We start from the raw sequence: 13,815 nt of genomic DNA on the forward strand, positions 1-13,815 counted from the left end.
GAAGGTTTGTGGAGCCCAGAGTCATTAAGCATTCGTACCATGGCATATTCTAGTGCAAATTGTGAAGTAACTAACAAAGGCATCCATTAAGAGACTATTTCAATACCATTATGCAATAGCACCAAAACAAATAGAGCATAACAATGAATAGGAAGATTTGATGAGCAAAAAGTTACCGAGCCTTCCCAAGGAAGACACACACAATGTAAACTGCACCTTAATTGCAAAAGAAACAGCAGAAAGATGCATTGGGAACATCGTCTCTAACATTTTGCAATAGCATGAAAACACGTACTGCATTTATTAAACAGCATGAAATCCATTTAACGCTTCTCTGGATGCACTAATTAGGTTTTGTATATTGGGGCAGAGCAATACAGTACTGAGGGCAAAATACTGCATTTATTAACGTTTCATGCTACTGCTACTACTGCTAATACAATGTGATACTAGTGAGGTCAAAACACCTTGAATGAGACAGCAAAGGGGTATTTTTGGAAAATATATATATTTAAATACATGGGTTGGAACATCTAATTATAGGAAATGTCAGCAAGAATGGGGAGGCTCCCTTTTTAATGTGATTCAAAGAACCTTAAAGGAGGTAAGTGCAGCTGTGCTTCACACAGATATGATTAAACTGTGTAGTCAACAATGCAGACTACAGTGTTGTTACAAACAATATGTGACTTTACTTGGCACTTCCTTGCAGGTATGTAGCTAGCTGAGATTGTGGAACATCACTCTTATGCAAGAGCATTCCGCAGTAGTTAAAGGTACTATATGTACCTATTGCTTCTAAGGACTTGTTTTTACAAGCAGCCAAGATTGTGCAAGAATAGAACAATCATTTTTCTTCAGTTTCCTAAGCTGTATTTTTGGCTCCAACCAAATCAATGGAGCTATTAGCAGGATGAATATTATGCAATCTGACAAAAGTATCAATAAACCATTCTGTGTGTGGACTATCAATAAGTTCTTTTATATTCATCTAAATGTTTACATGTAACTAAAAACAGAAAGGATTCTTCAAGACTGATTTGTATTGAAAATGCAAACAATATTAAATATCAGATCCTCTGGCTCAGACTCCAAGATTTATTCTAGCAGTCAGCACTTTAATCTGGAACTCAATAAAATCCATACTATCTTCTTGCAACCCCTTCCTGGTACTAGATTTCAAATGTGTACAGAATATGATCCAAATATATTATCTGAATAACAATCTTAAAAGAAAAGTAGAGATGCAATGTTCTCCTCTAGGCTGATAAAAATAGCTTAAAGGAAGCGTCAAGTCTCTCCTCTGTTTTGCAAGGGAGACCCAAAGCATACGCTAACCTCATGTTACTTCCATGATATGCTAGTAGGGTGCCTATGTGGAAGAGAGAATTGACTGAGCTTACTCACTTCATTTATAACTCCCAGTCTAGTGTCTGGCTTATAGAAGCACTGCTTTCTCTGATAAAATCAGCAGAACTTTGGGTTGGGAACATGATACAAGTGTAACCTAGTTTGGAAGGTGGAAGAACAAGTAATAAAAGAAGAGGCTGCCCCCAGCGATCAACACCTTCCACCCCACCCAACACCCAAAAAGAGAGCTTTCAAAAGTCCCAACTCTTTAATATCAGTTGGCCTCTTGGCACGTGCCTGGCTGGGACAAAAGAAAGCCCCCTACTCAGGCAGAATGACACAAACATAACATTAGATTAAGGAGGGGTGCATACGTTCAAACAATTCAAGAACCTGTTCAAAATTTAGCCTAAATTCAAACAATAATGGAAAATCTCTTGAGAGTCAACAATGTTACATCACAGCTGTATAAATGTGATTGGGTATAGGGATGCTACATGATTCCAAATACACAAGGGGTTAAATTAGGTTTCACTTCTCCACCGGCCCCCAGGCAAAATGGCTATAAAAAGGAGGGCACCTGGACAGAGAGGAGGAGGAGGAGAGTGCTTGTATGAAGGCAGGACACCACACACCCAGGTGCTGAGGATGGGGGTAAGCCCTGGGCTGAAGAATCTTTTTGTTAGATTTGTTTTGCTATGGTAACTCATTTTAATTCATTCTGATAAAAAGTTGCTCCTGATAATTCCTGCTATTTATTTCGGCTGTGTACCAGCTTCCACTAGAGCTGGTGTGATGGATTAACAATTAAATCAATGCACACTGCAGGTACTCTCTCAGTATCAGGCTACTTTTATTTAGGTGCCCTCATTGGGATTTGGGTGCCCAACTTTAGGTATCAGAGTTTGAAGTTTTGGCAGAGATTAAAATTTTCATGGGCCTCTGCTCTGCTTGATTATTGCCATGATCAGAAGTGTTGAAATGGAGAGAACGGGCCCATCTCATCTCTCTGATACAACAAAAATTCTGGTTTAATAAGGAATGAGTGCTTTACTAATATATATATATATATATATATAGAGAGAGAGAGAGAGAGAGAGAAATGCACCTGTGGAAAGCTGTGCAGAAATTATGTGTGCACGCTCTGCAGGACTAGGGTGACCAGATGTCCTGATTTTATAGGGACAGTCCAGATATTTTGGACTTTTTCTTACATAGGCTCCTATGGCCCCCACACCCCCTGTCCCGATTTTTCACACTTGCTGTCTGGTCAGCCTATGCAGGACTCTTACACTGAGTGTGGCAAATCTATTCCAAACAGATTTTTCAAACCCATTTCCCCCAACTTGATCTTTCCACTGCTACAGACACATCCCACTTGCAAGAAAAAACAAGTCTCCACCAGCTAAAGCATAATTTTTTACAGAGCAGGCAAAAACTGTAAGGTTGGTGGCCTTCTTAGTTCCCTGGGCACTAAAAGGGACTTAGTTATTGGATCTGTGGTAAAATACTTGAAAAGCTCCATTTCTAAGACTCTGGACCTTATTAATAAAAGACTAGACAATTTACAACAATCAATCACAAAACCTAGAGTGAAGAGGCTGTAGAACATTGTCACAGAATCAAATTGAATGCTATGAAGTCAGCAGCCTCATATCATTCTGATACTGTTGCAGATCTAATTACAGATAGTAAAACATTTCTTTCAGAGATGGATGAAATGTAAAACAAGCACATGTTCAAGCATTAAGACTTAATGGTACTCTGGAAGGAACTAGAGTCCTCTGACCCTTCCTTCTTTGATAATTGGCTAACTGAATTATTGCATTTGTCTAATCTGGAGGACTCTGCTCCAGCACAATTTGCCAAGACACTCTTCAAAAGGAAGGAACCAGCATCTGAATCTATACCATGCAGTGTACTAGTAATATCCAGCTCCCTGCCACTCTACAGAAGGATTCTTGAGGGAGTTATAGTTCCACCGCTCTAAAATAAGAGTTGACATTCCTGGTGCTACTTAAAAATGGAAAGACTTTGCTTCAGCTAATTCTTGGGTAAAGCAAAATCAAAACAACTATGCTGTATCCCTGCTTGGTTGATTGGGGAACCGAGGGGGAATGACGGCCATTCCTATGTCTTTAAATCAGTAGTAGAAGCAGAGAACTTTGCTACTTTGGACAGGGAGGGACAGGAAGTAGGTGGAGCAGTGACTCTGTCTTGTCCTCTCCCACACCAGCTAAAAGAACTGAGCTGATTCAAATGGAGAAAGTAACTTGGACCCAATAAAGGGCTGAAGCAAGCTGTTTATTCCTGGGAGCCAGTTGGGGAACAGAGAAGGAATTGCGACTCTGAAGAGGGTGCTACTTGGGACAGTGCCATAATGCACTGCCCTTCACATAGGGCCTGAGCAAAGAGCGCAATCTAGCTCTAAATCAGCAAGTACAAGAGGAAGAAAAGAAACATGAAATTCAGGAGTAATAATCCCTTGAAGCAACAACAACAAAGTGTTATCACAATGGATTAGAGCATTTTATCTGCATGTTTTTATCTATAGCTCTCAAATCTTACCTGGGTGTTTGGCCCTGAAGAACCTGTAACATGAACCTGATTAAAAAATGTCCATTTACAAATAACAATTGAGCCTTTACACTTAGCCTAATTTCATCACTGTGCCGATAATTTAAAAATGAAAAAATATAAAATATACATAGATGGCTAAGTCACAGATATCGATCACTCCTTAAAAAAGGTTTATTACTACTACTACTACTGGAGTGTTGTCATTGGCCTATACTAATAAATTTCCCTGAACATGCTTGTATAAGAACAGATCTATATTTCTCATCATGTTACCACTGCTCTATAATCACTGTAGCAGCTGCAGTGTAAGAGTTTATGACATCATCTCTGTTATTTCAAAGTACCATAGTTCTGAAGATTAGGTCTACTGACTGCATGGTTTGGTTTCTGTGAAATATCATTCCCGACAAAGAGTATGTTGGAAGGTTTTCTGTTACAGGACTTCGTTTTTTGGCTTAAATAATCATATTGGAAAAGTCATTAGCACACAGATTTTTTTTATGGGAACAAATTATTTGAAATGTCTATAAATGTCTATGATGGAACATATGTGGAAATGAGGGATTTGCTGGTGACCAGTCCATCATGTTCGGTATTCAGCAGCAAGCAATAATCCCTCATCCCTCTGCTGTGACAAAGGCTCCACAATGCATCCAATCGATTGTGCGAAGTTGCTCATGGAAGGAAATATTCCCAGTGTCGCCAACTCTTGTGGAATCTCATGTTTTTCCTTAAGTCCCAGCTCCTGTAGTCCTGTGATAATGTAAGAATCTCAGCTTTCAATTAAAAACAAAAAGTTTCTAGCCCTTGTGGTAGTGGAGAAAAGCTGTAAAATGTGAACCTGAAAGGTTCAAAAACCAGAAGGCAAATAAAAAACCCCAAAGATAATTATTTTGTAAAATCTCGTGATTTTAAACCAGTCTCTAGATGTTTTGCAAGCCCTGACTAATGATTTTTGAATACTGGCAATATTGTATTCCCTCCCATTCCTGAACAGATATAACCTAAAACTTGAGGTGTGATGGTCTTTATTTTCTTAGCTAACAAGGTATAATATTAGTCATAATAAACAGCAGATAAATGATAATAAAATTACCCTAAATTTTTAAACATCCAGTTAACTTATTTATACATATATAACTGAGCAAAACTTGAACAATTTGGTCAGGTTACCTTTCTCCTCCTCTTATTCCCAATGAACTCAAAAAAATTAAATTGCAGGGATATTTTTAAACATTTGATTTGTTGTAAATTTCTACCACATTTAAAAGGAACTATTAATTAAAATATGTCTGTCTTATATTTTAAATAATTTAAAATAGTAGTAAGAAGAAAAATGTTATGCAGCAGCTTTTGGGCCAAGGAATCCTCAAATGCTTTACAAAGTATTGGCTTAATTTGCCCAGGCATCTGAGCTTTGGTGCAGAGGAGAGCTGATATGGCTGCCTTATTCTGTTCCAGTCTGTTCCTGGTGATTGCTAGAGCAGTCTAAATTATTCTCTAATTTATGCCACTGTTATAATGTTCTCAATGGACTGTATGTCAGCAGAAGAGTTCTTTCACAAGAGGAATTATCTGATGACCTTTCACAGCCAGAATCTGGCCTCTTTGCCCGTAAGCACAATGGGGAGTCTGGCCATGTGGGAACTGAGAAGAGTAGCATAAATGTCATCCATTTTTCAATTTGTTTTACATCATTTTTTTTAAATGACCATCTCTGCTATGGATAGTAGAATAATTTCACCTGCCATTATAACAAAGCCACATCTGGGGTACAATATGGCAGATGCTGAACAACACACAGTTTAGAACTATCACATGATGGAAGGGAGTGAAGGACTCTGTATCTAGATGAAAAAACAAGAGGATGGTAGATAGTTACCCAAATTGGATTTTCATAGAATATCAGGATTGGAAGGGACCTCAGAAGGTCATCTAGTCCAACCCCCTGCTCAAAGCAGGACCAATCCTCAGACAGATTTTTGCTCCAGATCCCTAAATGGCCCCCTCAAGGATTGAACTCACAACTATGGGTTTAGCAGGCCAATGCTCAAACCACTGAGCTATCCCTCCCCCCTAGTTTACTTTTAAAATACACAGGGAGGGGAAGAAGAGTGTAAAGAAAAGGGAGAAAATGAACTAAGAGACAGGAAGAAAACCAAAAAGAAAGGACAGAGAAGAGGAAAGATCCAAGTTGCCAGACAGAGTGACATTGGTCAGTTACATATAGGAAGGGCTACCTTCAGAAAGTCACTTAATTAATAAAATAGTAACCACTACCACTTCTATACACCTATATAGCACTTGAGCCCCAAATTGCAAGATTTTCTGAGTCTCCTGCTCTAGCCAAAAAGCTACAGGAGGCATCATCAGGAACTAAGCATAAAGGCTGGTTCTGGCAGTAGCAGTGCCCCAAAAGCAGTGCCAGGAAGGTATACAGACGTGACTACAAAATCCAGAGGTTCCACATGCTAATAAACATAAAATCAGCACCACTGCCATTCAGCAGCATGCATCTCCAGCTATTCCTGTAATGCAGCAGCAAAATACTTCATTCAGTTTTCCTGACTATGACAAATGCAGCCCTAGAAATTATTTAGGGATTGCTACTGGGGCTGGACAAACATTCTAACTAGATTTTACAGATTGTTTAAATGTACAGTTTTCGAATATACAACCACCACATAGATGCAATTTTATAATACACATATTGTGCATTATACATATACATACTTCAAAGAAAAAAGTACACTAAGAGATCATTAAGGTTAGATCAGGCAAAATGGACCCAACACTCAAAAACTTACAACCAAGGGTACTGCTTACTATGGTGTATATACTCATTGTTCTGAACATAAAGAGAATGGCTCAGGTGTGGGGATCTCCCCCACATCCTCTGCAGGGAAGGCAGACGCAATGAATTCATTTAGCTTCTCTGCGATGGCCTTGTGTTCTCTGAATCCTCCTTCAGCATCTCGATCATCCAGTGGCCCCACTGACTGTTTGGCAGGCTTCCTGCTTCTGATGTACTTTAAAAAAATGCTGTTAGTGGTTTTGCCCTTAGCTAGTGCTCTTCAAATTCTTTCTTGGCTTGCGTTATTATACTTTTACACTTGACTTGCCAGAGTTTATGCTCCTTTCTATTTTCCTCACTAGATTAGACTTCCAATTTTTAAAGGATGCCATTTTGCCTCTAAGCGCCTCTTCTACTGTGCTGTTTAGTCATGGCATTTTTTGGGTCCTCTTACTGTTCTTTTTTAAATTTGAGGCGTACACTTTGTTGGAGCCTCTATTACAGTGTTTTTAAATAGTCTCCAGGCAGTTTGCAGGCATTTCACCCTTGTGATTGTTTCTTTTAATTACTGTTTAACTAGCTTCCTCATTTTTGTGCATTTCCCCTTTCTGAAGTTAAATGCTACTGTGGTGGGTTTCTTTGGAATTTTTCCCCCTACAAGGATTAAATTATGGTTGCTGTTATCGAGCGGTTCAGCTATATTTATGTCTTGGACCAGATCCTGTGCTCTACTTAGGACTAAATCAAGAACTGACTCTCCCCTTCTAGGTTCCAGGACACACTGCCCAAAAAGAAGTCATTAATGATGACTAGAAATTTTATCTCTGCATCCCTTCCTAAGGCGATATATACCCAGTCAATATGAGGATAGTTGAAATCCCCCATTCTTATTGCATTTATCAGCCTTAGTACTCTTTCTAAACTCCCTGAGCATTTCAAAATCACCACTACCATCCTGGTCAGGTAGTCAGTGGTATATTCTTATTGCTATACTCTTATTGTTCAACCATGGATTTTCTATCCATAGAGATTCTATGGTACAGTGTGATTCATTTACTCTATACTTTCTTATACATACAGTACCACCCCCCAACCAGCATGAGCTATTCTATCATTCCTACATATTTTGTACCCTGATATTACAATGTCACATTGATTATCCTCATTTCATCAAGTTTCATGGCAGATGAAATTTAATGTTGATAAATGCAAAGTAATGCACATTGGAAAACATAATCCTAACTATACATATACAATGATGGGGTCTAAATTAGCTGTTACCACTCAAGAAAGATATCTTGGAGTCATTGTGGATAGTTCTCTGAAATCATCCACTCAATGTGCAGCGGCAGTCAAAAATGCAAACAGAATGTTGGGAATCATCAAGAAAGGGATAGATAATAAGACTGAAAATATCATATTGCCTCTATATAAATCCATGGTACGCTCACACCTTGAATACTGCATGCAGATGTGGTCGCCCCATCTCAAAAAAGATATATTGGAATTGGAAAAGGTTCAGAACAAAAATTATTAGGGGTACAGAACGGCTTCTGTATAAGGAGAGATTAATAAGACTGGGACTTTTCAGCTTGGAAAAGAGGCAATTAAGGGGGGATATGATAGAGGTCTATAAAATCATGAGTGGTATAGAGAAAGTTAATAAGAAAGTGTTAATTACTCCTTCTCATAATACAAGAACAAGGGGCCAGCAAATGAAATTAATAGGTAGCAGGTTTAAAACAAACACAAAGTATTTTTTCATGCTATGCACTGTCAACCTCTGGAACTCCTTGCCAAAGGGTGTTGTGAAGGCCAATACTATAACAGGTTCAAAAGGGAGCTAGGTAGATTGATGGAAGATAGCCATTGATGGACTATTAGCCAGGACATGCAGGAATGGTGTCCCTAGCCTCTGTGTGCCAGAAGCTGGAGTTGGGTGACAGGGCATGGATCACTTGATGATAACCTGTCTGTTCATTCCCTTTGGGGCACCTGCCATTGGTCACTGTCAGAGGACAGATAGGATACTGGGCTTGATGGACCTTTGGTCTGACCCAGTATGGCTGTTCTTATGTTCTATGTTCCACAATGCCTATTATATCAATATCCTCATTTAATGCCAGGCACTCTAGTTCATCCATCTTAATATCCTGAACACAAAACATTCTAGTGTGTAGTCTATTGACATACTAGTAAGTACTGCATCTAATAATTACTGTCAGCAGGATTGGTCTTTCAGGCTGCATGCAACCTTAACTCTGCCTACATGTGTTCTATGATACAATTGTTACTGACATGATCACATACCATTTCTCCAATAGTGAAATATATCATACTGTTCTTGTATAAATGTGGGGAATTTTTTTTAACTCTCCCCATATATTCTATTAATTACTAATTAATTAATTTCACTGTGTTCAGGCGCATAATTTGAAAGAATTTCTAGTATCCATAAGCCTAAATGCTGGCCTAGAACTACAACAGGGTTCTTTATTTAAAACATAAATTTTTGAGTGTCTACAGGAAAAATCACAAATACATAAATTGATGCCTTTAACCAAGTATAAAACATGCTGTTGTGGTTACCAGAGCTATCCATCCTGTATGATTTATTCATAAACAATGTAAGACCAGATAATCCATAACACTGCAAACAAATGTGGTCTGGTTTCATTCATATCTCCCATGCAAACAGATGCTTATCATAGTTTCCCCAAAATAAAACAGATGTTCCACAGTTGAAATACTAGGAATATAGGTTTAAAAATACAGTTTTCAGTGCCTATCGTGTTATATTTTGGGTATTTACATCCATCTTTGACATGATGCTTTGATTCAAGCAAACATAAAACAATGAAAATTAGTTATTTTGATCACCTAATGTATCAATGAAAATTATCTTTTCTGGGCCGACATTTGCACATTCACATTATTTTTTAATGAAAACTGAGGATAGATTTGAAAACATTAGTAGACATCAAAGTGCACATTAGAAAAACCTTTAAGATTTGCAACTGACATGTAAATACCGTGTTTTGCAAAACTGCGATTAAAACTGATCAAAAAGGGTTAGTTTTGCAGTATTAAAAATGGCAATTAGAGCATTAAAAAAAAAACAATTGGTGTTTGTAGCACATTTGGATTTTCTCTGAGACATGAACTTGAACACAGTCCAGAAAGAGTAACCAAAGTCATTCCTCATTTTTACTGTAGCCTTTGCAAACCCCATTTAATAACATCACATCATTCCAGTTTTGCTCTGAGTATGCACTTCGTACTAATTTACCAGTCTGAGATGGAGAAGGCCTTGAAATAAAGAGAACAGAAGTAATTGTCCTCAGAGACAGCAAAGGCTTTTTAAGTTGACTACAGTAGATGAGGATAACCTGACAAGGGTGGGAGACATTCCTTCATCCAGTCTTCCATAACTCCTAAGAGTACAAAAGGGAAAAAAGCAAGTGCTACTGTAGCAGTCAGGCTAACATAGGTTTAGCCCAAGGAAGCAAGGCTCTAAGGATTAATGTTTAACTAAGGTAGCTATCTTCTCATTCTCATATACATTATATATTAAACTAATTAATTTATTTTAAGAACTATAATTGTGCTTCCGCCATCTTCCCTTCAGTCTGAGCTCTGCTAAGGACACTGGGACACACAGAAGTATTTCCAAGTTAGGGCCATTCATGTGGACTAAGTAATAGCAGTAAATACTAGTTTGGTAGCACCCAAAGGACCCAACTGGGACTGAGTCTCCATTGTGCTGAGGACTGTACAAACAGAAAAAGAGACAATCCCTGCATCAAAAGGCTTACAATGTAAAGACACAAAGGGTAGGGGATGAGGATCACAGCCAGCTGCCTGCGGTGACACTTGTAATGAAGCACTGCCCCATGATCAAAATCATTTAAACAAAATAAGATGGTTCCCTGCCTCCTCACAGGCTCCCCAAAATCCACTGGTTGCTGTGGCTCCCTTTCAGAACACTACTGACCCTAATGCAAAAGACTCTGGGTGGGTGGATAAGTGATGGGATTGGGGGGCTGTTTTTGCAGAATACAACTCCAGGTCAGCGATAAAGGTAATACCTTACTAAAAAATTCTCAATAAACAATAGGTTAAGAGAGAGACAAATATCATACTGGAAATAAGATATGAATATAACAGGGATAAGTAAAACCTATTCTGCATTCAGTTACATGCATATAGTTCCCATTTAATGGGAGCTGCTCATGTGTAATTATACTGAATTAAATCTCAAGGCCCCAATCCAGCCAACACTTATGCATGTGCTTATCTTTAAGTATATGAATTGTCCCACTGAAGTTAATGGGCATTCTCACACTTAAAGTTAAGTTTTTACACTGGATGTTTCAAAATAGTGCCCTCAGTGCAGGGCCGGCTCCAGGCACCAGCCCACCAAGCATGTGCTTGGGGCGGCACCTGGAGGGGGGTGGCGAGGCGCGGCACTCTGGCCTGAGCGCGGGGCCGCGACTGGGCTTGCCGCCCTCCCCGCGGCACTCCGGCTGCCGGGGAGAGCGGAGCCGCAGCGGGCTCGCCACCCTCCCCCGACGCTCCGGTCGGTCGGGGAAAGCGGAGCCGTGGTGGGCTCACCGCCCTCCCCCCGGTGCTCAGGCCGCCGGGGTGCCCTTCGCCTTCGCCGGGCTCTCCGCCCACCTCCCGGCGCTCTGGCCGCCGGCGAGAGCAGAGCCCCGGTCGGGCTCTCCGCCCTCCTCCCGGCGCTCTGGCCGCCAGGGAGAGCGGAGCCGCAGCGGGCTCGCTGCCCTCCCCCCCGGTGCGCCGGCCGGTCGGGGAGAGCGGGGCCCCAGCCAGGCTCGCCGCCCTCCCCCGGCGCTCCGGCCGGTCGGGAGAGTGGAGCAGCGGCGGGCTCGCCGCCCTCCCCCCGGCGCTCTGGCCGCTGGCGAGAGCGGAGCCCCAGCCGGGCTCTCCGCCCTCCTCCCGGCGCTCTGGCCGCTGGCGAGAGCGGAGCCCCAGCTGGGCTCTCCGCCCTCCTCCCGGCGCTCTGGCCGCCGGGGAGAGCGGAGCCCCGGCCGGGCTGTCCGCCTTCCTCCCGGCGCTCCAGCTGGTCGGGGAGAGCGGGCCCGCGGCCGGGCTCAGCGCCCTTGCCTGCCGCGCTCCCCGCCGGGGGCGGGGGGCGGCGGGAGGCTTTTTTGCCTGGGGCGGCAAAAAAGCCAGAGCCAGCCCTGCCTCAGTGCCCCGAGATTCAGCACATCTAGCACAGAACGAGCAAAGAATGTGAGTTGGAGAGGAAGGTATTATCACAACTCAGCCAAATAAGAAGAGGCAAAGTCCTTATTGGAATAAACACTAACAATAATACTTTAAACTCATTCTTACAATGAACTGACATCTAGAGAAGTGATATTAAATATGATGTACTGTGTTCAGTTTTCTTAGTTTTTCTCACTAACTGAGGTAGCTATGTTCTGCAGACAGCATTCCTAGCTGAAAGGCTCTCGAGTGAAAGCCAGTAAAAACGGGCATTAAAATAGTCAATTTTTGAGGTAATCAAAACGTCTATCAAAATGTCTATATTCCAAACTCTGTATAAAGTTAAGTCACAATCTCAGTAATGTTATGCAAATGATACAAAGAAACCTTAAAGACATGAAAAATATTATTTATGTATATTTAATATATCACAGTATAACAAAAGCAATTAGACTATATACGATAATATTAACATACAAGCCATGTTATCATCTCTGCTAGAGCTTTTGGATCCTTATTCAAACTAGACATCTAAGCCTCTCAAGGTCCACCCATCACTAAGTCATATTAACGTTGATTATGTACCAAAATATGTATTTAAACATAGTAATTGCAAACCTGGTAAAAAAGAAAGAGCTATATACCACAGACTTTCAAGACAAGCACTGTACTTGTCTCGTCTCCTGGCTAAAAGCATTGAGTTGTGCTAGAATGCAAAGAAAACTGAAGTCAAATCCAAATAATATAGTTTTTGAAATTCTGTTTTTTATATTATGTGTAGATAATTCATGCAGACAATATACACACTATTTTAGCTATATATGTACACATATTAAACATAAAAACATTAAGGTTGCAACATACAAGTGCTCATAAGTCGTGAACTGTCAAAATTAAGGTTGTACATACCTCCTTCGATCTGACTACTGTGTGTGCATGCATTACAATGTAGATCACAGACTATTTCTCTGATCATGCAATATAATATACATAATTTTTTTTATTTCTCCAACTTTAGATATTCCTTGTATTTTTTTATTTTTGTTTCCTTACACTACTTTCATTGTTTTATATATTTATTGACAGACTTTTTAATGAGATCTCTCCTCTCTAATGTTAATTACACCTCTACCTCGATATAACGCGGCCCGATATAACATGAATTCGCATATATAGGGATCTGGGACAAAAATCTGTCTGGGGATTGGTCCTGCTTGGGGCAGGGGGTTGGACTAGATGGCCTCCTGAGGTCCCTTCTAACCCTGATATTCTAAATCTTTTTTCTGGGGGGGGGATAGCTCAGTGGTTTGAGCATTGGCCTGCTAAACCCAGGGTTGTGAGTTCAATCCTTGAGGGGGCCACTTGGGGATCTGGGGCAAAATCAGTACTTGGTCCTGCTAGTGAAGGCAGGGGGCTGGACTCAATGACCTTTCAAGGTCCCTTCCAGTTCTGGGAGATGGGATGGGATAACACGGTAAAACAGTGCTCCGGGGGCGGGGCTGCACACTCCAGCGGATCAAAGCAAGTTTCACCTATAACGTGGTAAGATTTTTTGGCTCCCAAGGACAGCGTTATATCGGGGTAGAGGTGTATTTGATTAAGTTTGTCAGGACCCACCTACTACATATTTCTTCTCAACCAGCACTAGGGATCTTCATATGTACTGTTCAGGGGAGGAGGTAAATAACAGCTAAGGTATTTTGGATATGCATGCATTTATAATCTACCTAGGATAACATGGAAATGCACAATAGAAGCAGAATGAAAAGCTAGCAAAATGACATGGGAAGAATCTAAGACTGTAGCAGGAGATGGGAGGCAGTGGTGAAGGCCCTATGTTACACAGGGAATGAAGAGGC

This window comes from Terrapene carolina, unplaced genomic scaffold (assembly GCF_002925995.2).
Source record: "Terrapene carolina triunguis isolate 2854851 unplaced genomic scaffold, T_m_triunguis-2.0 Scaffold148, whole genome shotgun sequence".
Classification (NCBI taxonomy): Eukaryota; Metazoa; Chordata; order Testudines; family Emydidae; genus Terrapene; species Terrapene triunguis.